General features: G+C 46.8%; 1 long non-coding RNA gene across 1 annotated transcript in view; it reads left to right on the top strand.

Moving 5' to 3' along the window:
* The window catches only part of LOC116220764, a 39,772-nt gene that overhangs the window by 6,167 nt on the left and 8,605 nt on the right, over nt 1-25,000 (top strand). The window contains exon 2 of the long non-coding RNA XR_004163843.1: nt 21,131-21,218. This is a non-coding gene — a long non-coding RNA (uncharacterized LOC116220764). The remainder of the gene's footprint in view (nt 1-21,130; nt 21,219-25,000) is intronic.

The raw sequence follows: 25,000 nt of genomic DNA, 5'->3' as shown, positions 1-25,000 counted from the left end.
TGTTGGTCATGTTTCGTAGCTAGTTGTTTTCTGAATTGTCAGTGGGTATGAAGTCAGCCACAGAAGGATTTGCCTGAAGAGCACTGTGGTGCCCAGTCTCTCTTTCTGCAATCTTTGCTCACATAGACTGGTGTGTGTGTGTGTGTGTGTGTGTGTGTGTGTGTGTGTGTGTGTGTGTCTGTGTCTGTGTCTGTGTGTGCATGCCTGTATGTGCCCACGCCTGTGTGTGTGTGTGTGTGTGTGCATTTGGCCAGAGTGTTTGAGGAGGGAGTAAATGTGGCGAAAAGGATTAAGGTCTTAATGAGAGGAGCCCTGAGGTGAAAGCGGTTCCGCTGGGTTCTGCTGAGTTCTGCCCGGTTCAGTGTGGCCTCACGGGGGAAGCCTTCCTGTGATCCGCCCCGCGGGGTGATTTTCTTCTCCTGTTCTGCTTCCTTTTGTCTACAGATAAAGGACTGTAAAGTGCTTCCCATGCCTCTAAAGCATGTCTTTATACACTTTAACCACATCTTTTGTCCACTCTCGTTCAATGCAGTGCGTCTCCAAACAACAGAGTCCACAGTTCGATTTCAATCAGGCTTCTTTGTGTGAGGCAGGAGTGGGACCTCGTGCAGAGTCAAGCGGGCTTGATTAAACCCGTGATTCTGGAGGCCCCTCACTTGGTGCAAGTGTTGCTAAGTGATGGGTTTCATTAGAAGCTCTCTTATCAGTGTGGGTGTTAATCAAGAGGAGATGAGATCTCTTTCCTCATATCGAAGAGGGAAATTATTGTCTAAACTTCTGCCGGAAAAAAAACAACTTTCTCAAAAGCTGTTAACTGTGTCATATACTGTATCTCTCTCTCGCTGAGCTTAGATAATGCGATATTTGGCATCAAAGCTGGACGTTTATCGGCGTTGGCCAGACATGAAAGTTCTTGTTTTCCTTGCTCCAGAAAGTGAACACACAGGAAAAATCAAGATAAAAGAGATAAAAGCTGCAGGGTGTTAATCAGGCCGGTCTCTGAATGAGCTTCGGACTGGACGTCTTTATTAGATGTTAATTCTGAAAATGATGGCGATTCTCAGTGGAGAGTTATTCCCCATATGCTATCTCTCAGGCCCATATGAACGCCCCTTTTATTCTGTTTTTTGGAACACATATTATGGATTTTCATACAGAGCGGCCATGTGGATTTTCCAGGAGAGGAGCCAACACAGAGATAGTGGAGACTAACCTTTTAACATCTCCATTATTAAGAAGAGAAAAGCTAATTAATCGCACAGCATGAGTCACATCACATCACATCCCAGTTCTCTTTACGTCCTCATTCCAAACTATTCATCATGACAGACTCCTCTGAACTTCAATGCGAGTGAACTTGAGTGAACTTGGGTTGCTAATGTCCATACAAGAGAATTGTATATGCATACAGGTGCTATAAACTATTCATGTTCAGTGGCCTAATGCATAATTGAATGTTGTTTTTGCACGGGCAGAATCCTGGGGCATCTTTATGCCCACAGCCAGGTGTTTTTCCTTCGCAGTAATTAGGGTTTTCTTTCGACAGGCGGCTCAGTAGTGATGGATTGGGTCTGTGTAAGAGAGTGGAGAGAGTAAGAGAGTGGTTGTTTGGTCCACAGGGACCGGGTCGGAATCAGCCGCTAGGCTATGCGATGCAGACAGACAAATGGTCCAACACAAATAGCCTAAATCTCAGCATACTGTTATATATCAAGGTATTATGCGGTTAATGTAGCCTACAGGGCAACATACCATACCTACGTGGCATTGTTTACATAATTACACAGCAGGGAAGCATGTAATGTTATTACATGAAAGCAAATATGTTGTGGGGACACTGAGATTAATTGGCCATGAAGATCTGTCATTGGCCTTTGGCCTGCAGTCAGTGGCTGAGATGTTTGCTGAAATGTGCTGAAAAGTCTAAAATGTGCCGGATTAGGTCTGGAGTTTCGGCCTGTAATTACTCCTAGTTCACTCCTGAGAGAATCATTACCACAGAGGTAGGCTTGTTTGTTTGTTTGTTTGATTACTGAGTCTCAGCACACAAACACTTAGTTCTCTTTCAGTCGGAGCACTTCGATGCAACCTCAGCTCCCTGAAGGAGAACACGAGCCGTCACCTTATGGTCTCGGAACGGAACACGGAACACCGCTTCCGTGTGTATAACGCTGTGCACAGCGCACTCTCGCCCTCTCACCTCCTTTCAGGGTGGTATCCACATGAAACTTCAAGAACCTCCTTGCTAGCAAGTGCTAGTGAGTATTACTAACGACCTCAAGTTCAAAGTTTTGCAGAGTTTCTTAGTTTTCGGCGACTTCCAAGTGCTCCTTGTTTCGGGTGAGCAGCAGCCCCTAGTCCCTAGCCCCTGCGGCTAGCTAGCTATGCTGTGGTTGGAGTTGCTGGCTGGTCAATGTCACTCTGTTATTGTTGATAGCTGTTATTGAGGTTAAAACCTGTGTTTGTCATATATAACATGCTCCCCGAGGAACGATGTGTATATTCAATATTGAATTCCGTACCAATTGTTTTCTAGACAAAAACTACTGATTGTTAGCACAGGCAACAGCCATGATGGGACTATTACAAAGAAATGCTCGCCACATGTTCTATTGAAATGAAATGATTTCTGCAATACTTGTTTGACCGAGGGCGCTATGCTTCTACACTTCAAAGTGTATTTAGCAGCTATTTCCCTGTGTCATGCTGGGCGTAGTCTCTGGATTCCATTAGCTGATTTCTCACTTTCTCAAGGGCTCTTGTTGGCTGAGACCCTCTAGCTCTGCCACAGTTCCGCCTTGGGATTTGGTGTTAGTTTTGGATGCTCTTAACAGTGTGCCTATAAAGACAGCTAAAGTTAGACAGCTCTGTTACTGGCTTGACCTTTGTGAAACATGTTGGTGATTGCACTGCGCTATCAATAAATACCACTTGTGTGCAGTTTGCTCTAGGGGATTCCAAAGTGATTTTGCATCCAATCCATTTCAGTCAAAGTTAATTACCTCGGAATTTAGATGTAGGCTTATTGAGTTGCCTGCTGTTGTTGTTCCACCTCGCTCCTCAGAGGAAGAGGAAGATGATGAAGAGGAGAGGCCTCAGACTTGGTGCCAGGTGAGGGCTCTTCGCCATTACACATGGCACTCTCTCTATTGGCAAGACTGAGCAGCGTGCTCTATCGAAGCGGAGACTATCACGCTGGATTGTTGAGTCGATACATCTGCCACTGGGGCTACATCTCCTCCAGATGGGGTGTGTGTGCACTCCACTCAGAGTATGGCAGCGTCGTGGGCCATATGGAACGAAGTCAATGAGCTGGGCGACCTTTTGTCTGTTTCTGTAATTTGGACATATTAATGAGTACCCCTGTAGCCTGTTCCATATTGTTGGCCTCTCATGCTTTGATTGAGTGTGCTGGGGCGCCCGTAATCTAATTAAGAACATGGTTGCCACTCGTACAGTTCCACGGTAGTGTCCACTGAGGCGCGATGGTATACATCCCATAATGTGATGTCGAAGTGCTTAGAATGAAAGAGAACATTGGGTCTGACGGAGAGCATGTGATGTCACCTTCCTCTGCCTCGCTGTCCACTTGGATGTGCTTCAAGTCAGTGCGAGGATGGGAGTGTGCGCTTATACATGCGGAGGCGGATCTCCATGACTGACAGCGCACTCAGCCACTCAGGCGTTGGTTGAAGAAGGTTTTCAGAAGGGGGCGTATACCGTAAGGTGACGTCTCCTTCAGAGAACTGAGGTTACATACGCAGCCCAACAATTAGTTCTCTAGAGAACTATAATGTTCTCTAGAGAATTATACACCTCCCCGAGCGTCATATGCGTCATAATTTCATAAAAATAGTAAAAAGCAGGGATTGTTCTGGGGAACAATTTAGTCATAACAAGCTACTCCTGCTCAGGTTTGTGCCTCATGCCAAAACTGCCCCCCCCCCCCCCCCCCTCCACCCCTCCCATGCTGTGGTCGTTTCGGTGTTTTAGGGGTGACTGACCCATAAAACTGAGTAAATGAGGGGAGAGCTACCATATTTTTTTCTCTGTTAGTGAGGCGTCTAATGTGTGTGTGTGTGTGTGTGTGTGTGTGTGTGTGTGTGTGTGTGTGTGTGTGCTTGTGTAGATGGCGTGGGTGGTGTGTGTATGTTTGGCATTTTGTGTGTGTGTGTGCGTGGTGTGTGCATGTGTGTGTGTGTGTTTGTGTGTGGCTGGTTTGGGTGGTGTGTGTGTGTGTGTGTGTGTGTGTGTGTCAATGGCGTGGGTGGCCTGAGGCAGGCCTGAGGGGTGACATGATGCCGTTAGTCTCCCCGCAGAAGTGTGCCGCGTCTGGGCCAGTTCTTGGCCGGCTCCCCCTTCAGGCGCGCCCTCTGCATGATGCCCTCATTTAGGCCGCATCTGCAGGCTATCATTGGAGGGAAAATGAGCCCTCTCCAGGGAGTCCACAGCATCAGCCTCCGGCCCTGTGTGTGTGTGTGTGTGCATGTGTGTGTGTGTGTGTGAGTGTGTGTGTGTGTGTGTGTGTGTGCGTGTGTGTGTGTTTTTGCATGTGTGTGTGAGTGTGTGTGTGTGTGTGTGTGTGTGTGCATGTGTGTGTGCGTGTGTGTGTGTGTGTTTGCGTGTGTGTGTGTGTGTGTGTGTATGTGTGTGTGTGTGTGTATGTGTGTGTGCTCTAACTCTGCCTCTGCCGCTCAGTCCTCTGCTAGGTCTTTAAATCACAATTCACAAACATCTTCTACATCCACCCTTAGCTCATCTTGTTTATCTGCCAGCTGCTAGGGAACACACAAAGAAATGGACTGCTAACTGTTGGGACTTTTGTTTAATGGCAGACTGCCATGAAAAATGATGGTGGCTGTTGATGGTGCTAAACGGAAGCTGATGAAAGCCTGTGAAATCAGCTAATTAAGATCATGATTCAGACTTTCTCTCCTGATGTAGTTGCTTTGGGGTTTTGTATTTTGTTTAAGTATCAAATACATCACTCTCACACACACATATACTTACTAGGGATGGGCATTCGATTAAATTGTCTTAATCGATCGTCGGGAGAATTAACGATCGATTTTCGATTAATCATTAATATTTTTATATTAAAATTCACTATTTATAGGCTATATTAAAATGCAGTGAAAATAGAAAAAACACAGCGTGTTTCCTCATTGAGATATTTATTACAAGATGAACAACTCTTGTGGCAGTTAAACTTACAAGATGGACAACTCTTGTGGCAGTTAAACGGGATCCGTTCAATGGTTACACTTGAAAATATGCGCTGCTGTACTCTTAAGCAGCGGAGCCGACAGCTAGAAGCCGGTGCTCATAAACACAACTGACCTTCGTTTTTTTTTTCTCTAACTAATTAATCTCACATTTTGAAATTCATTCATCTAGATTCATCGTGATTAAAAGTTTGTTTTCTTCTAAAGACTAAATCTTATAAATTAACGAGTAATCACTTCATTCATTATTTTAGACACTGTTGTTTAATTGTATTTTGTTCGTGCTCTCTCGCCATCAGCCAAGGAATGTATGCGAGACACAATGGTGCCCCTCGACGGTAAATCGTAAGAATTGTCCTGAAGCAATTCGAATCACCTCAGTCAGCCCACCGTCTTCAACTATGTTGATCGGCCGACAGTCACCCGCAACCTAAACTGCTACAGCGTTGGTAACCTTTTCACGGACTGGTCTAGTTAATTTCCTAGAGAAGTCGTGGAGTGTGGGTTGGCGACCATCTAACCTGGGACTGCTTTCTGTCGGGTGCTTTGCATTAAGGTGATAACTTAAACACGAGCTGCTTCTGTGATAGCTACATTCAGCTTGACAAATGCTACATACAACTTTAGTTTTGTCGATTGTTCTGTCATTTTGCCTCTTAAACAGAAACTTTCCGCCCAACAATCCCTCAGCTCTCTCCATCTTCAACTACCGTCTCGGTCTCTTCTATCTAACTGACTGCAGACAAGGGGCGGTTTCGTGCCACGGGTCAACGTGCACCGGAAGTAAACAAAGTTGCGTTAACTGCGTTCAAATATTTGATTGCATTAATCTCCGCCACAATAATCTCATAGAATAACGCGTTAACTTTGACAGCCCTAAAATAAATAAATTACACGCACACTACGCAACAGAACATGCATTAGTTTTAATCGATGAAAAAATAATTTCATCGAGGAAATTCTTAATGATCAATTAATCGATCGTCGATTAATTATGCCCATCCCTAATACTTACACACACTTTAGTTATCTGCCCTTAAACAACCCAAGTGAGAGTGTTTACATGGCAAAAAATGAGCGAACATAAACTGGGTTCTGCCAATCCCACCGCCCTGTTGAAGTGTGTGTGGGCGTACCCACTTGAGCTCTTAAACCTCGAAAAACACCAACACGCACACACACACACACACGCACACACACACACACACACACACACCAGCACACCAGCACACACACACACACACACACACACACACACACACACACACACACACACACACACACACACACACACACACACATATACACACACACACAGAGACCTCAACACCAGCGGCAGCAGCAGGGACACAAAACCAGCCCGGGAGTCCAGAGACTAGAGGCCATAGCCCAGCGGCCTCCAGCTGGCTTCTCCCTGAAGAGCGCCGTAGCCCAGCGTTCCAGCGTTCCAGCGTTTCAGCGCTCCAGCCGTGACTTCGCCACTTACTCACTTCAGGCTGGGGGGCTCTTGACCGGTTTGGACAAATCTCAGTTTATAAGGACAGGCCCGGAATGTTAAAGCATTCCTTATGGTGTGACCGCATCTATTTGTCTCTGTGGTGGAGAGAGGGAGAGAGGGAAGGAGGGAAAGAGGGGGGGGGGGGGGGGGGGGGGGGGGGGGGGGGAAAGAGAGGGAGAGAGAGGGAGAGATAGAAAGAGAGGGAAGAGAGGGGGAAATATAAACAGTGAGAATTAGCTAGAGATGATAAGAAGAAAGGGAGAAGAAAAGAGGGATGAAAGAAAAGAAAATTCAAGCCAGAAAGAGAAAGAAGGAATACGAAAGGGAACGAATAAGAATGAAAGTAGCTTGCAAGATGATCCCGGCGTTGAAGAAGAAGGGAGTCCTTAGTGAACTGGAGGCTGAAATGGAATCTCCTTGGGTCATGTGATCCACTGGTAGTTGCAGTGATTAGATTCCTGGTTAATCAGGCCCCTGGTTCGCTGTTCCTTTCTGGTGTTCCTGGTGACGTAACCCAATGGCAGCACCGCTGGGCACACGCTCCAAAACAAATATCTTTTCCTGCGCTGTGCCAGCCTCCTTTTCCTGTTCAACAGAGTTATTTAAACCTGTTGTGCACAGCATTTAATATCCCAAGGCATTGGCCATTTTTGATTTAATAGGGATGCCCTGTGTTGACGATGCAAACAAATAAGTCCGACTGACGCACTTGAAATATAAAACCCGGGATCAGGATCGGGCTCGTAAATTTGTTGTCGGCAAAATGAACGGCGGAAAAGATTCCATTTAGTCATGCATGAGAGGATGCGTTTAAAATAAGATTTTATATTTTAAGAGTGTGCTCGTACACATTCACACACACACACACACACTCACACATTACATTATTTTTGTCAACACACACACATGCAAACGTATTCTGTATGTCTGCACACACACACACAAAGAGTGCAGAGGCCCAGAGTACACACCATCAATGTTTACAAACTCCAGCAATTAGTCGTGGCCATAATGCCAGTGTGTTAGTGAGCAGCTTGGCACACACGTCCTGGGCAACTTGGAGAGATTTTCTCCTCTACTCCTCCACAGGCCCCACAGCCTCAGTGCATGCCTATGAAACCTCTTAACACCCCCACTCAACTACCCCTCCACCTCAGTGAGGTACCCTGTGCCCCCCAAGACAATCATGCCCTCATGCCACCCACCACCCCACCAACGCCCACCCCTCAGACCTCACCCCCCCCTCAGACCTCCCCCCCCCCCTCAGACCTCCCCCCCCCTCAGACCTCACCCCACCCTCAGACCTCACAGTAGAGCTCTCTGCTCCCCTCAGACCTCACCCCACCCCTCAGACCTCATCCCCACCCCTCAGACCTCACCCCCCCTCAGACCTCACCCCCACCCCTCATACCTCACCCCCCCTCAGACCTCACCCCCCCCCCCCCCCTCAGACCTCACCCCCCCCCCCCGACCATCACCCCCCCCCCCTCAGACCTCACCCCCACCCCTCAGACCTCACAGTAGAGCTCTCTGCCCCCCTCAGACAGGGTCCCCCCTCCATCCATCACTCTCTGGCCCCTGGCCTCTCGCCTCGTCTCAGGCCCTGTCTGGTTCCTGGACGTGTTTGCACATGTGGAGTCCTGGAGTGGGTGGGGCTGGTGGGGTGGTGCCCAGCAGGCCCGCATCTGACCTGTGGACTTAGAGTCCATGAAAACCAGACAGCAAACTGTGAAGTATTTGCCGTCCGTCCAGACAGGCCAGAAATCTTCCCGGTTTATTCTGGCAGGGTGAAGGAGCCACTTCATAATAAGGACGTCTGCCCCTCCCTCCCTCCCGAACACCGAGCACTCCTCAAACGACTCTGCAACGCTGCTGAAGAATCAACACTCAGGAACAGGTTTGTCCTGCAAATGGACTCAGCTCTTCATGTTCATTAGGTCCTCCCTCCCTCCCTCTCTCCCTCTCTCCCTCTCTCCCTGGCGCTCAGGAGAAATACTCCACTGGGGCTCATCTGAGAGGGAGAAAAAAGTCCAGTCCAGTTAACCCCCATCTAAAATGACACCGGAAAAAGCTGCAACACAGAAATGAATTTCATGGAAACTGAAGCGTGGTGGGAATTAAGCCAAGCGCTTGTGTTATGAGGTAGACACGCTTGTGCTCCGCCATATTTGGGCATGGTCACTCCGGGAACCTTAGGTCCTGTGATTGTTTTTGTAAGAAAATATTTTTAGGGAGATCAGAAAGTCTTTTCAGCTCAGCATGATATTATTCCAATCGCTTGAAAGAATGGGAATGTATGAGTATTATTTTTAATATCGTGGAGAATGTTGACGGTTCCTGTGAAACGCTGCTCTCCTCGGGAGCCGGAGCGGCTCCGCCGTCTGCTTTCTGAATCGATGTGGACGGCCTCTGAGGAGGCAGAATGGATACAAAAACCTGACACATAAAACGGCCCGTAATAAATGTTTCCAATATTTCATCCGTGCGCTCACACCTGTTTTCAGTATGCTGTGCTCATAAACGACAGCCGCCAGTAGTCTTCCCATCGCTCTTCTTCTCTCTTCCAGAGATGAAGAGATGGACCTGATCTCAGTATTTTCAAGGTTCTCTCTCTCTCTCTCTCCCTCTCTATCCCTCTCTCTCTCTCCCTTTCTCTCTATCTCTCCCTCTCTATCTCTCTCTATCTCTTCTGTAGTTTTGGGAGATTATTATCCCCAGATAGGAGCAAACATGGCGTAGATGCCTTACCAGTGAAATGGGTCGAAATGAGGAGGGCGAGTGTGTATGCTCGTGTACGTGTGTTTGTGTGTGTGTGCGCGTGTTTGTGTGTGAGTGTGTGTGTGCGTGTGTGTCTTGTGTGAGTGTGTGTGAGTGTTTGTGCCCAGGCAGACTGGCAGGGGACCTGTGGGTAAATTCAGCTCCGTTACTGCACTAATGAGTTCACTGGCCCCTCTCTCTAAAGGAGATTCACAAGGCATTATCTCTCTCCCTCCATTTCCCTCTCTTTCACTCTCTCTACCTCTCTCTCTCTCCCTCCCTCCCTTTTTCTCTTTCACTCTGTACCTCTCTCTCTGCCTCTCTTTCTCTTTCTCCCTTTCTCTCAAACACACACACATACTGGATCTCTCTCCAGTGTTTCTTCATCTCCCTCTCTCTGTCTCTCTCTCTCTCTCTTGCTTTCTCCCTCTCCACCCCATCCTTTTCTCCGCACCACTCCGCACCTGGGCAAAGGAGAAGCGGAAAGTTCAGCTCAGCTTGTTTGGAGGCCTGCTCTTTGAAAAGTGACACCATAACAAACTGGCCTAATTGAATGAACCCAGGACTGGTGGTGGCATCTGTGTGAGAGCCGCCGCGGAGGACTGTGTGTCTGCCAGCCTTGCTTTCCATGAGAGTATCCAATTGATTTGAGTGACACGGCACAACAGAAGACAGGGAGCACTGTCTGTGAATGCTGCTCCCTTTGCCTGCAATATAATTAGAGACAGCATTGCCTTTGATGACTGTCTGCAATAGAAATGAACTTTGATAGAAGATGAACAAAGCCATGTGAAATTGTTTTGTATTTGACAGAAAAATGTGAGTCTTTTGAAGTGGTTCAAAAATAATCCATTTGGACATGTTTGTATGTGTGTGTGTGTGTGTTGGTTGGAACATGCTGTACTGGATCGTTGCACAGATACTGCAGGCAGGAGTGGTCCGTTGGCCTAAATTGGGGAATGGAACTTTGACCCTCTGGCTCTTTCTTCCTCATGGGTGGAATCACCTCGTCATTGTCTCTGGCCAGAACACTAAGCAGAGTTCTGGATTCTAAGATTGCTTGGCTAATTACATTCCTCTCCTCTCCCTTCCCTTCATGGGGCTGGGGGGAGGGGTGGACTTTGTCAGGGCGGGCATTTAGACCAGAGTCAGTTGGCTTAAACCAACAGTAAGTGCTGTCTTCGTTTACACCGTGCCCATAACTCACTTATGGCTGCCATAAAAAAAAATGCCTCATTTACCACTGGTTGTTTCTGTGAAACATTTCCACTGGCCTGAATCAACTCTCATCTTCGCTTTCGAATCACAGTTTGACCGATTATAGTTTATTATTAAACACGACACCGTTTGGAACGCAAGTGCTGCCGAGGTTAAATGCACTCTGTCGGTGGAAATGCTCAAATGTGTTTGAAATTTCAGCTCAGCGTAGCGTGTCCTAGCGGAGAGGGCACCTCGGATGTACGGCCCACAGACGCTCTCTGACTGGTGCGCTAATGGACCCGTAAGTGCAACAGAGGACAACAAAGTAATATCTTTCTATTTCGGGGCTCCCATAGGGGACATGTTTGGAGACTCTGAACTCCCTGAGACACTAAAAACACAGAAACAGGCATGCTCTCAACATGGCCTGACAGAGAGAGAGAGAGAGAGAGAGTGTGTGTGTGTGTGTGTGTGTGTGTGTGTGTGTGTGTGTGTGAGATAGAGAGAGAAAGAGAGAGAAAGAAAGAGATAGAGAGCTGCATAATTCATAGATGGGAACGAGGGTCCAGGGAAGAGAGACAGAATGATTTTCTCTCGCTCATTTCTCCCTTAATTACGACAGGAATATTATTCACCCTGTTTACAGAGAGGGATTGAAGTCATGTTGGTCGCATGTGCAGGGGCAAGTTCTCTTCAAGAAACTCCAAAGGATAGATTGAAGAGACGAGTGCCTAGAAACCTGCAAACACACGAGTGGTTGGACTCTGCTCTTGAAGGCCATAAGACGGAAAAGGCACCCAGACTGCTGGTAATGGGTTGTAAAATTGCAGGGGGTGTTAAGGTTGTAAAAATACAGCATCTACTGTCCGAACGCAGGCAGATAGCAGACAGAAGAGCACATTGTTCTCAGTCTAACGAAGTGGCTTTGACTCAAGGCCCTGAGCATTTACAAGACTCGCTGCCTCCCTGGTAACACTACCGGCCCTGTGCAGTCATCTCACAGTTATTTCTGTTAATCTGCCAAGACCACCACCACTTCTCTCCTTGATAGGGTAATGACAGCACGAGGGGCCGAGATAATTCCTCGTAATTAGAGTTTATCCTCCCAAAGCGAGCCCACAACACGGCTCGTATCGAATGATCACAGAAGGATCGGAAACATTTTCCGGGCCAGTGAAATCCCAGCGCCCAGAGCGGGAACTCGACCTCCATGCATTATGGAGGGGAACCATATAGGGAGCAGCTCTCCAGGGCCAGACAGGCAGCCAAGGCAGCGTGGCAGTTAGAGGCTGGGGCAGAGGCGCGCTGATCCAATGAGCACGGTTGATGGACTGCAGACGCACTGAGGGTGCTGACCACGACACTCAGGACCTCTCCTATATTGGCCTGGAGGAAAGGCTGTGGCAGTATAACTGCCTACCAAAACTTTGCAGGTGAATTTGATCGGGGAATCTGTTGTGTTCCACTGAAATCTGTTGTGTTCCACTGGAATCTGTTGTGTTGCCAGAGTTCTGTCCTGAAGGCTGTTAGTTACTGACATAATGCTGACACAATACTGACATAATACTGACAAACTCAGGCTCAGGCTTGTGCCCTGGAGTTCAGTTAGACGGTTATGTTGTTTATGGCGTTTATGCTGTTCTGGTGCAGTGGCCTGGACTGTGCTGCTTTTTCTGGTTGGTCATTGAATAAGTTAAATCGTCCTGGAAGCGTCATACTTGCAGAAAAATAAGGGAAAGAAAACGAAAAAAGAATGGAGCGAGCGTGAGCCTTTTTTATTGGCCACTCAGGTATTTGATTAAAAGCGATGAGTCATCTCAGGGAGGTGGTGAGAGCAGAGGGTGTCAGGATGAGTTTCACAAGCCTTTTGAAAGAGAGTGCTGTGAGTGTTTGTGTGTGTGTGTGTGTGTGTGTGTGTGTGTGTGTGAGAGAGTGAGTGTGTGTGTGTCTGCGTGTGCGAGTGCGAGTGCGAGTGCGTGTGCGAGAGTGATCGCGTGTGTGTGTGTGTGTGTGTGTGTGTGTGGGTGTGTGTGTGCGTCAGTGGCGGCTGGTGGTTTTTAAAGTGAGGGAGGAAGGACTGCGCGCTTGGTTGCCATTGGCCTGCTTATTCTGTTGGTGGCATAAGTATGTGAGATACAAGTTGTTTCAGGGTGTTTTTGTGAACTACAGTACAAAATAGTAGGCAGGGATCAAATTGATACAAAGCCACCAGTGTGGCACAATTGTACTTTGAAAGCTGGTGGACAGCATGTCTGGACTAGACAAGGCCAGAAGGAAAGGATGCAAAGCCAATTAGTCAAATCAGGCCTACTCTTGATTTGAAAAACTAAATACAAAATGCTGGGCCTATCATTGGGCCTATTTCCTCCCTCAATTACTGAAGCTATTGGTTATTATTTGACTAATTTTATTTTCAGCTGCAATTGTTTTAAGAAAAATTAAGACACAAGACCGAAAGTGATGCCATTTAAAATGCATCATGCTCTGAATCATTCACTAAGTAGCCTAATATGAGGCCAATGCCCAAGTGACAACGTAGGCTAATTAGAATAGATACGAAACACATCGCGTTCTGAAACATTCATTAACAATTTCCATTTTGAATGTCAGCTGAACAAGAACAATTCTTGCATGCCTAGATAGGCAGTTGCATAAATAAGTCTCTTCAAAACCTCCCTATTTTGGCGCACTTTAGCATTGTGGTGCGCGATTTGCAACCGCACACCCTCATCCACGACCTGATCAATTGGCATGGTGCCGTCTGTCATGGAAAAAGGTGTCCGAGTGCCAAAAGGGGTCCGGGTGATGTAATATTGGCTTTCGAACGACTCTTGAGTGACAGTTGCTATACCAACGGTAGCATTACGTCACCCGGACACTTTTTTGGAAGTGACAGACTTGCGCTGCATTAAATACCTCAATAACGCAATTTACCCCAGAGCATCTCCCATTATACTTCTCTACCTGAGACCAGCTTGCCTGTATTTTACCTGCCATAAACCAAGCAAAACAACCATGTGCTTGATGTTTGACTGTGTTAGGAAAGTTGTTGACTTGCTAGTTTGTTATAGTATCAAAGTAATCAAATTTCAGGTTCGCACTAGCATCTTGTTAGCGATTAGCAATTCCTTTGTTGTGTTGCTCTAAGAAAGTCCTTAATGTGTTGTGATTATTAGACATGTCTGACGGCACCCACAATTACATTTTCACAAAACAGGGAATTGTTTGCATCACCTTTAACTGTAGAGCACAACTGAGTAATTGCTAATTGCTAACGAGATGCTAGCGGCGAAACCTGTTGAAATTTGCTACAGGATACCGGCAAGGCAGGTGTAGCTAAAACTACAGCTTAGTCTCTTAATATTGTGCCTAAAAGGACACTATGTAACCCGGACACTTTTTGGCTATCAGTCAGATAGTCTCAAGAGTTGTTCGAAAGCCATCAACTGCTTTTTAGTCGCTTAATATTGGCTGCCAGTCTCCTGTAAGTAAGCACACAGGCGTAGCCACTAGCATCTCGTTAGCGATTAGCAATTCCCCCTTTGTGCAACAATCTTAAGCGACTAAAAAGTAGCTGATGGCTTTCGAACGACTCTTGAGACTCACTGACTGATAGCCAAAAGGGGTCCGGTGACGTAGTGTCCGTTTAGGCACAATATTAAGCGATTAAAAAGTAGCTGATGGCTTTCAAACGACTCTTGAGACTCACTGACTGATAGCCAAAAGGCGTCCGGGTTACGTAATGTCTGGGTTACGTAATGCTAGCGTTGGTATAGCAACTGTCACTCAAGAGTCGTTGGAAAGCCATTGTGACGTCGCCCGGACCCCTTTTCGCAGCCGGACACCTTTTTCCATGACAGTGCCTAGCAAGGACAACCGAATTGCTGCACCAACGTGGTCTTGGCATTTATCATGACGTTTTGTTGCCCTGTCCAAATTTTTTATGTCTGCGAATCCATTTACAGACCATGTGTGTGATTTACCCATGAACAGGGCCAGCAGTATAGCCGATTGTTAGTAATTGTACCAGTGAGCCATGAGTATTTCGCATACCAGTTAGCATTAACGGCAGCGGTTTTACCACTGGGTTTAGTGACTTGAATTTTTGGAAGTGGTCTCCCTGTTGTTTTCATACTAACGGTTTATTCAATAAAACATGTACAATGTCTTCGTTCTCCATTGCACATCTCTTTATTTGCAATATTTCTACAACAATCCAAGGTTGAAGTTCTATCGATATCCTACCTACAGCAGAGTCGAGCCGGGTAACTTCTTTCGCTCTTAATGTGTAATCCCCTCTCTCCAACGCCAAATCCGTTGTTTATTGGTTAAGCGATGTTGGCGCAGACTCAGACGCTAGGGAGGTCTTTCCTCCCCTGGGCAATGTAAGTGAATGAGCCCCACGAGCCGCCAGTATCAGAGACCGAATACATTGATCTTAATAGGGGAAAAAGGGAGGACGGCGCTCCGTGCAATAATTTCTGGTTACGATAGGGGGTGCTAATGTTATTTTAATTCAGGGAAACGAATTGTGATGTGCATAGTATTAAATACTGATATCAAACTGCATTTTTAAAGGAGTTTAGTCAGTTCAATTAAAAAAATAAATTCTCAAAAAGTTTGGGGAGGTTCTTCCTCCGTTTCCTCAATGAAAGAGCCTCCTCTGGTGTGCGTGTGCATGTGCGAGTGCGTGTGCGCGTGCGCGAGCGTGTGAGTGAGTGTGTGTGTGTGTGTGTGTGTGTGTGTGTGTGTGTGTGCAAGTGTGAGTGTTTGCTCTATCAAATGAACTGATAACCCTCTCAGGATGTGAGAGGGACATCTGGTCGATTTGACAGCCTCTCAGCACAGACGGAAACTCGTCTCCTCCGGGCTGGAGCGTCCCGTCAAATCTGGGCACCACTCACGCGTGTTTCTGACCTTTTTTTAAATCTGACAGCTGTCAAAGAGACATTATATAATTTGCCAAATGGGTCAGAAGTCAATGAGATGCAGTATTGCATAATGAAATAATCAATTACCATAAGGTCCACTGGGGCTGAACAGCTCTGGTTTTGTACTTGGAAACGGAAACAGCAAAGCTATTCGACCTCCCACAGGTGAGTCTGAGCTGAACACAAGCCAGACCAGTGCCAGACCAGGGCCAGACCAGTGCCAGACCAGGGCCAGACCAGTGCCAGACCAGGGCCAGACCAGGGCCAGACCAGGGCCAGACCAGTGCCAGACCAGTACCAGACCGGGGACCCTGCTTCATAAGACTAACATAACCACGTCGTAATATTTTCATGGTTGAATTTGGAGTGCTGTCATGACAAGTATTGATAATGGTAACCAGGCCCATGTTCATTTACATTAACATTTATATTTACATTTAAATTAACATTTATATTTACATTTATATTAACATTTACATTAACATTTATATTTACATTTAAATTCATATTTAGACATTTATGTATTTAATCCACAGTGATTTACAGCTGTGGATCAACAATCAGGCTACATTAGCAAGTCTCCTTATTAGACATGTTAGACTCCTTAAAACAGCAATCAGGCTACATTAGCAAGTCTCCTTAGGACAGTTTCAGGCTACAGCAAGTCTTATTAGACACATTAGACTCCTTAGGACAGCAATCAGGCTACAGCAGGTGTCCTTATTAGACATATTAGGACAGTTTCAAAAACATTGCAAAGCAAAAGAAATCTTAGCAACAACGGCAGCACTCTGGTAAACATTGAATGGGTGAGTGGAAATGGCATTATTACATCATCGGGAACGTTTTGCGAGGCCAGAACCAATTGCCCATGACCCTCCCCCCCCCCACCCCCCACCCCCCACCCACATGAATGTGCTGTACAGTTACATACTAGAGGACCAATGTGGCAAGTGGATGTGCTGCACTAATCTCTGGACCAGACGGATGAAACGCAGAATGTTGCCCAGCTGATACGCGTCCTCAATGGGATGGCTAATCACGGAGTGTGATCTTCACATGCTCCTCTGGTAGTGAAGCCCGAGTCACAGTAGGCAGCCTATGATGCAGATGTGTGTGAGGAAGAAGAGTCTCTTTTTGATGAGGAATGAACTGATCTAATTAACTAATTATCTAATTAATTAAGGAATGAGGGGGGTTTCCATCCATTCTCCCTCCATCAGCAGGGGAGTCACCTGGCACATGCGACATTCTGCTTTACAGGGTCCCACTCTCAGCGCCACGTACAGGAATGCACACACACACACACACGCACACACACATACACACACACACGCACACACACACACACACACACACACACACACACACATAGATGGAGGGGAGCAGAGGATGAGTGAAGACACACTCTCTCTCACACTCACAGAAAGGCATATACTGCACACCTGCTGTGTTGCATTTAATATGTCGAATTGAAATAGAGAAACTCTTCACCACCACTCTAAAACACAAACACACACTGTTGACCACTCTAACACACACACACACACACACACACACACACACACACACACATACACACACACACACACACACACACACACACACACACAAACACACTCTTGACTGAGCTGATTGCCTGCAGACTGAGCTGCTGGGGTAGAGATGAAAGAGACGTTTTGGAGGTTTGAAGAAGGGTTGGTCTCGGGCTACAGGAGCTATGGCCGCGTGCACAGGAAGAGGAAGTGCACAGATCCAGCCTTTTCCATTTAAATCCAGGAAGACAAAGCAGACAGCAGGAATGTGTTGAGTAATGACAGGTTTAAGGCTCTTTTCTGAGCTGTTATCACCCTAACTACTATTTAAAATACAAAGGTCAGAGGTCACACGTGACAGCATATGGGTGGGTTGGAGGAAGGGGGCCATCTTGTTTAAAAACGAATATCGAGGAACATACTTCAGATTTGCAATCTAATGTTTCTTTGGGCAAAGCAATGGTTACAATATGGTTCTGCCTTACATAGACATGTCCTGCAGCCCTGCATGTCCCGTGTTTAGTTAGCTGATGTTTGTAATTCCTTTGTAATGAAAAGCACTGTGAGGACTGGACTATGGCATTCTCCAGTGTAGCTATGAATGTGGCTTTGGTTGGCTCTTAACCTGTCCCAGAACCCAGGAAGTTCCCTAGACTGATGGATGGCACCCCTTACGGCCAGCCTTTATGGTGGCTCAACAGTCGGACGTTGAATGTAGGAAATGTCATCACCATGAAATCAGTAATGTTCTTTATGCACACAGAGCGTTCCCAGATAAAAAGCTGCTACCGGAGGGGTTCCAATCAGGATGAGGCGTAGAACCCGGGGCCAGTTGAGGCCAGCGTATGTTTTAGTATCAGGTGTTGGCAGGGGCATTGAGTTCACTCCCATCTCCTGCAGTGAGGCTGCATTTTATTTTTCTGTGCGTTTTTTAAAGTTGTGCTCCAGAGTTGTCCCCAAAGACTCTGCTTGTGATTTTTCATCATAAAAAAGGTTATCAATGATAAATGATAAAAACATTTTAGATTCAATCTTACTTTTGTGCTGTTTATTTATTTCGTTTGGGCAAATGATTGGTTTTGATTGATGAGGTGACTGATGAGGTGACTAAGGCACTTCATAGAGCTATCCTCTGACGTTCGCCTCATGGTGACGCAAATACCCCCGCTGGCCCAAACACACATTTAGGACGACTTCGTAGTCCCATGGGAACCGACTTCATCAGATATTCTCCAAATTCAGAATAGTCTCCAGTGGTGATCTGGAAAGCGATTCGTCCGCGCTGAAAGCAGATTGCCTGTGAGAATGAGTGGAGACCGGGCTCTCTGGTCATGTTTTATTTAGACATGCCAGTGCTGGGGCACTCCATTTGTGCAACGCTGTTTTTATCTTTTTTACATCGAAACAGCAACCAGAGCCATTGCACCACAGGGATGACTAGCAGGCCTGGGTAGGGATCAGGTTAAGGCTTGGGAAATGGACTGCATTTATATAGCGCTTTTCTACTCATAGACCACTCAAAGCGCTTTATATATGAATGCCTCAGACATTTACCCATTCATACACCGATGGCAGAGGCTGCTATCTAAGATGCCAACCTGCACACCAGAAGCGTTTGGGGGTTCAGTGTCTGGGCGTTCAGTGTCAAGGACACTTCGACACTTGGTGAGGAGGAGTCAGGATCAAACTAGAAATGTTCCGATTACTAATCGACTCCTCTACCTCCTGAACCTTTGAATTATGTATGGTGGTGGCACTTTATTTTACACATAGCCTTTGTTCCTTTGTAACCATAACAACACACCTTCTGCCCCTCAGGCAAACACAGAATCTTCTTTCCCCCCTCCAAGGTCAAATTCAGCAACATAACATGCTAATAATCAGTGTGCAAGTGCACTCGGATACTCTGAACTCCTTAATGCTAATTCTAGTCCACCCTAAGTTTTACCCAAGGAACCAAGTCCCAAAACTCTCTCTCTCTCTTTCTCTCTCTTTCTCTCTCTCTCTCTCTCTCTCTCTCTCCCTCTCTCTCTCTCTCTCTCAGCACTTCCTTTGGAGTTTGGAGGGCAAACAGACCCGACTTGTAGATTCTGCTGTTGCTAGTTGGAGTTTGTGCCGTAGGGAGGGTGTGTTGATATGCAGGACTTAGACAGTAGCATGTGTTATCTCAACCTATCTTGTGTACAAAGTTCTTGCCATGACAAGCTGATTGGGAGAAAGTGTGTGAGTGTGAGTATGTGAATGTTAGGCGTCCACGGAGGCTTGGAAACGATCTGTGTGTGTTTTAGTTGTTGTGTGTTTGTATGTGCAGTGTTTCCTTGTGTGTCTAGGTATGCATGTGTGTGTGTGTTCCATCATGTATGAGAGGTCTCCATGCTAAATGCTTGCTTCTGGAAGTTTCTCTCAACCCTTGGTAGTTAAACATAAGCATTTGTTGTAATGGTGAGAGAAGTTTTGCTGAAGTTTGACACCTGCTGTCATGTGTATAGCTGCTTCATATCCTCTTCTCTACCCCCATCACTGGAAACAGGAGGAGGCAAACAGGTTAACCTGCTCTATATGAAGGATTCTCCCTGTTAAATGTTTTTTTTCCCCCTTTCTCTCTGCCACTGTTGCTCCAGAGGTTTCACGCCCGGAGACAGTGTGCATTGTTAATGGCGCTGCATGAATACAATTGAATCAGACTGAATTGTTTCCCTGCTTTGCCGCTTACAAAATGGTGCCATTGTTGTGCTAATGCAATGCTGACTGTGTGAATTGTAATTTAACATCACAGAGGGCCAGACGATCAATGCGAATCCGTGCCATGCTATTGTAGCTGTGCTAGAGTAGAACAAAGTAGTATTGCAGGGTTGGTTATTATCTGCGGAAATATAATTTTTTGTCTTTTTGCTCTTATCATGTAGTGCAATTGTGATTCTTGAGGGTATTTTGTCAATGGAGTTAGCAGCTAAATGTTGTGACTGGTGCCAGGCCCAATCTGTGCTGGTGAGGGCTGCGTCACTGACGTGGGTGTTTGCTTGTTTATGAGTCAGGAGTGTTATCTAAGTAAACACTCCTCCTCAGGCCAAAACAAGTCATTGTTTGCCAAGTATTGAGGCCGGGATCATAAGTGAATGTGACTTGTATATTTAAATGGAATATTCATTAAGAATAGCGCTAAGTCAGCCTGTGTTTAGAGATGGAAACGGTTTTCTTTTCTGCTGCCGCAGAGTGGCTGATTATGTGCTCCTGTGGGTTGGACTGGACTCGGTGGAAAAGAGACTCATTGTTCCTGAGGAGTTTAATCCTCCGGACCTTGGCCTCTGTGGTAGATGGCAGTAATTCTAGATAAAGTACCTGCGTTTCGCTTGCCTCTCTTTTATTGGTTTCCGGCGTCCTTTACAGCAGTGACAGGGCATTCAACCCTTACGTAACCTCAAAATATCTGTAGCTAAAGTGGCTTTGGGTAGCTCTGGCTAGCCCCCGTGCTCCAGCCCAGCGCTGGTGTGGGAGTCTGGTGTCCTCTGCTTCGGGGGGTGGATAGAAAGATGAAAACTGCGAACTGAGGCTTTCTGGGAAAATAGTCTCGGCCTCACCCCGTATGCACCGTGTCAGGTTGGCTTCTGCTTCTCACTTTTATTGCTCCCCGGCCATCGAGTCGTATTGATTTTCCAGGCTATCTCACACCTGCATCTGTAGAGCAGGTTAATGTGAGCTCGAGGGCCTCTCGAGTGATCTACCACCACTGTAGTCTTTTGCTTGCTTTTGATTAGTTCTGTTTCGTTTTATTTTGTTGTGTTTTGTTTTCGGGGGGCAGCTGTTGGTGTGGGTCATTAAATGCTTCCTGCGGTCCAGAGGTGTTCGATATGGAGGCCTGTGGTGGGTGACGGATTGGAAAGAACTTCGTGCGAATGGTGGTGCCGCCTGAGGGCAGGGGTCACGACCTCACCCCATCCCTCTGCTGTTGGCTGACCTCTCTATGTTTGTACTCTATCTCCACAGGGAGCCAGTGAGATGAAGGGCACATGAACATGAACGCCAGCGCTTCAGACACACGGCTCGTGATGGAGGGAGTCGCTATCAATGAGAGGTAAGGAGAAAGTGTGTGTGTGTGTGTGTGTGTTTGTGTGTGTGTGTGTGTGTGTGTGACACAGAGAGAGGGATAAAAAGAGAGAGAGAGTATATGTGTATGTGTGTGTGTGCTGGAGTGTGAGAGATGTGTGTTGGTGTGTTGGAGTGTGAGAGGGCATGTGTGTGTGTGTGTGTGTGTGTTTGTCAGGGCGTCTTACCGTCAGAACTCCACCAGGGTGTGTTACTGTCAGTGGGGGACTGACGTCAAGCGTTGTGTCGTTTGGCAGAAAGTCCACTTGGGCACTATAGAGCTCTCTGCTGATGAGCACGGACAGCCATCTGTCTTTGTGACAGACATGACAACGTGTTTCTTTATGTCCTCGGGAGATAAAAGTGAGTCAAGGGGTTAGTCCTTTTGTAATTATACCCCCCCCCCCCCCCCCGCCGCATACACACACAAATACACACTTACCATGCTTGTCAGGTGCTTGGAAGATTTTTTTAAACACAAACAATGTGAATCCCACACACTCTCCAAAGCACACCCACTCTCTCTCACACACACACACACACACACACACACACACACACACACACACACACACACACACACACACACACACTCTATTCTTCCCAAGCACACTTTAAATGTTACAGACAGTACATTGACCCATTGGGTTTTCATGAAGAGCTCTTTGCAGACAGTGTGTCATATGCAGTATGTGAGTATGTGGTCATCCATCCCATAATAGACCTCTCAGACAGTTTCTTCAGACTGTGAGCTGAGTATATAAAAACACTTGCCTTATCACATTCTCTTACAATGAATAACTAAATGAATCAATGAATCACTGTTACAAAGTTTAGAATGATTCAGCTCTATTGTACAAGGATTATGCCCTTAAAGCTCTCTTGTAGTATAGAATAAGTTGTCTATATAAATTCATAATAAATAGCAGAGACACAGCCTGGTTCTGGTTTTGACGCCTCGACCGAGAGAGGAAGAGATAAGAGGTGCCGAGGGAAAGCAGTCAGTTCGAGTCATTGATTGCGAAGAGTCGCAGAAGAGAGCAGAGTGCGGCAGAAACCTTCTATCTCCCTTACCAGCTGCCCCAATGAGGAGACAGGCGTAAAAGAAAGCCCTCAGTGGTGCAGAATGGTGTGTGTGTTGCTGCCACGTGTTTGAAGCCTTGATGGCAGCCGCTGAAGGGGAGGACGATGAACGTGATTGAAGAGGTTATTGATGTCTGGATCTGCTAGCTAGGGACATGGAGTCTGCACTCTTTGAAACACAGGTTCCTGTGCAGATTGGGGCAAGGCTAACCCAGGGCCAGATATGTTCCTGAAGCAGTGGCTACCTGGAATATTTTTTTTAAACTAAAATATTGTACGGAGAAAGTTTTTCAAAGGGACTTATAAAAAAAGGGACAATAGCAAAGTAACTGAAGAACCGACGAAAGGGTTCCTTTCTATAAGTAAGTGGAACCTTTGAAAGGTTCCTGTGGGGAGACGAGACTGGCTGAGATGGCAGAGTGTGGTTCCTGGAGAGAGGTGCCCTCTGCGCTTCGGGCTTGCAGGAAGTGTCCACAGGAAACGGGAACTCTCTCCTCCAGGGATCACCTTTCAGCGCCTGGATATCTGCTTACCCTCATCAGCCGGCCAGCACCGAAACCAGATCAGCTCAGCCCACGGCTCCTCTGTCACTGCGGTGCGTTAAGACACCACATAAAGTTTTCAATTCTCTATTTGAAATCAAACCAATCACATTTCCAACAAAAGGGATTCAAATGTTGAAATACAGGCTGAAATACCACCTTTGAACGCGCATGGGTACCGAACACCTGCGCCACTCAGCAAGGCCGCCTATTACAGCTGAGATGGAGCAGCCTTTTGACACAAATTGTTAGTTTATGAAGGCTGCCAAATAACAATGTTCACCAACTGACATATATGAACTAGCTCACCGATATTTGCCAAGAATGGGCTGAAACTTGATCACACTCCAGCACACACACACACAGACACAGACACACACACACACCACACACACACACACACACACGCACACACACACACACACACACACACGCACAAGCACACACACACCACACACCAGTACACATACACAGACACACAGACACACCACACACACAACACACACACACACACACACACACACACACACACACACACACACACACACACACACACACACACACACACACATACACACGCACAAGCACACACACACACACACACAGTACATACACAGACACACAGACACACACACACACACACACACACACACACACACACACACACACACACACACACACACACACGCACAAGCACACACACACACACACACACACACACAAGAATCCCAGGAAATGACCTGGGGAGGGGATCACACAGTCATTCTTCACCCTGAGATTTACAGAGTGTGGTCATTAGCTACTCCATCACCGTTTGTTTTACTCCGCCAACACACACCACCACTCCACTCCTGCAGACAAAAGGAATGAATGAACAGCGTCTGAGAGAAGGCATTGCAGTAGTACCTCTGCATGCTACCCTGATGAAAGCCATTTGCGACGAGGGGAGAGGGGGTGGGGGTGGGGGTGGGTGCGGAACGGATGCAGACAGACTCCCAAGCCTCTGCAGTCTAAAACAAAGCCGTCACAAACACCCAGACGGTCCTTCTGGCCCACTGAAGAGTCCATCTGCAGTGTGTGTGTGTGTGTACGTATGTTTGTGTGTTTTGTGTGCATGTTTGAGTGTATATATATGTGTGTGTGTGTGTGTGTGTGGGTATATGTGTGTGCATGTGTTTGAGTGTGTGTGTGTGTGGTGTGTGTGTGTGTGTGTGTGTGTGTGTGTGCCTGTGTGTTTGTTTGTGTGTGTGAGTGTGTGTGTGTGTGCCCTATGGTTTGTGTGTGTGTGTGTTTGAGTGTGTGTGTGTGTGTGTGTGTGTGTTTTTGTTTGTGTGTTTAGTTGGCTGTTGATGTTTTTCATCCCGTCTCTCCCTCACTGTCATTCATATCTGCGAACGCAGGATGCAGCATATCTCTGTGCTATCACCACTCGCCACATGCCGACAGACTTCAGTGCAGGCTGACTGTGTGTGTCGTGTGTGTGTGTGTGTGTGTGTGTGTGTTTGATCTGCAACGTGTGTTTCTTCTCCTAGGAATCCACCACACACCAAATGAGAAAAGGAAGTAATCGTGGGCGCTCCACAGCCTCTAGTTAAACATCGTCTATGCCGGCAGAGCTCGTCTCCGAGGACAACTGTCGCTCGACAACTGTGCCTCTCGCTTGTTTGTCTTTGTTTTAGGTTTTTCCCTTCCTTGCGTCCTTACTTCTGAGAGATGCTGTTGGCATCTGTATGGGAGAAGCACAACCCCCAGTGTCCCCCAAATGAATCCAGTACCCTGATGTAGTCCAGCTATCTGCGGGCCTAGCTGCAGGCGCTACTGTAGATGGCTGTTTTAGTTTTCAGGGGCTAAAAGGTTCTGTGTGTGTTTGTGTGTGTCTGGCTGGCTTGTCTCCAGGCCAAGAGGGATGATTTGACTCTGGTCCACTGGTTCTGGCTCCCACCGAGAGGTTAACAGTTCGCCGTTGGCCAAAAATAAAACTTGACCTTTATGCAAATCCAAATACCTCTGGCAGGCATAAAGATGCAGAGCGGCGCGAAGCAGACTACCCCATTGGTCGTGGCTGCTCCTCTGCTAGTGTTGTTTGTTGTTGTTGCAGCCATTGTTGTGATTGTTGCCAAAGCAAATATTGATGCCCAGTATTGTG

The sequence above is a fragment of the Clupea harengus genome, chromosome 6 (genome assembly GCF_900700415.2).
Source record: "Clupea harengus chromosome 6, Ch_v2.0.2, whole genome shotgun sequence".
Classification (NCBI taxonomy): Eukaryota; Metazoa; Chordata; class Actinopteri; order Clupeiformes; family Clupeidae; genus Clupea; species Clupea harengus.
This window is presented reverse-complemented; position numbering and strand designations above follow the sequence as displayed.